The following is a 1,056-nucleotide window of genomic DNA, read 5'->3' on the forward strand; positions in this document are numbered from 1 at the left end:
GGGATTATGGTGTCTACTGGGTCAGATCGATAGTTAGGCAAATTAAAACTAAAGAAAACTGTATGCAACTTAAGTTTCGAAATGACAGACAACGAACAAAAAAGGTACGTAATTTCCAAGAGCTGTGTCACAGCGCATATCAAAAGCTCCCTTATCGGTTCTGTTTTCAGTACTGGAGAATAAAAGATACATTCTTCGATGTTTTTAGTACGTGAACGTTATCTTACACATTTTATCTCCCCAACAGATTAATTTGAAATAAGTTTATAATGCATGTTGGCTATTCCCAATTCAGAAGAGCGCACACACAGCCTGTGTCTGTGAATGCTTCTCATACTCGCTCCTCTCTGCCCCACGCGCCCCATGCGGCGCGTCACGGACGAGCCGACGTCTCGTAATGCTCGTTTATACTCGCACCCGGCTCCGCACGCTCCGCACCGGCGAGAGCATCTGGCAGTATGGATGAGGCTTGACGCACGCGCGCAACCAGTGTGGACTCGCGCCTGGCTCCGCGTTTAAAACAAAAACGAATAAACCAGCCTATGTAACATATGTAATACTTTAATAATTGACTTAAGAAATAGTTCTTTATTTATAAAAAAATAAAAAAATATTTTCTGTGAAATTCAGTAATTAAGTTAATTCTGTAAAAGTAGTTATACCATTATAATCTTGCCTGATGAAGAAACAAACAATAGAACCCCTCCCAAAACACAATAACAAATTTTATGGATTTCAGGGTTATAATGGGAATTTGTTTGGTTTTAATGTAAACTATAATGGTGTCTATTTGATGGATTATATTGGTGGGATGTAATCTGGCAGATGGCAACCAATAGAACAACAGTAATTCCTATTGGAATAATGCCCAAAACAAAAAGGAATTTTGTAATGGTTTAATGGAAACTATAAAAATTTCTCTGATGGTTTCTATTGTTTTTTTCAGCAGGGTAATGATACCCATAATGTGCTGCACATTATTGACAATATTGAGCTGAAGCTTGACTCTGCAAATGTAAAATCGCAAATCAAATCGCAATTGCAATATCTGTCAAA

The 1,056-nt window shown here is 38.1% G+C and overlaps 1 protein-coding gene across 1 annotated transcript in view; it reads left to right on the forward strand.

The window, feature by feature from the left end:
* The window catches only part of LOC107715987 (WD repeat-containing protein 43-like), a 24,958-nt gene that overhangs the window by 2,553 nt on the left and 21,349 nt on the right, over positions 1-1,056 (forward strand). The window lies entirely within an intron of this gene.

The sequence above is a fragment of the Sinocyclocheilus rhinocerous genome, unplaced genomic scaffold (assembly GCF_001515625.1).
Source record: "Sinocyclocheilus rhinocerous isolate Xijiao unplaced genomic scaffold, SAMN03320098_v1.1 scaffold749, whole genome shotgun sequence".
Lineage (NCBI taxonomy): Eukaryota > Metazoa > Chordata > Actinopteri > Cypriniformes > Cyprinidae > Sinocyclocheilus > Sinocyclocheilus rhinocerous.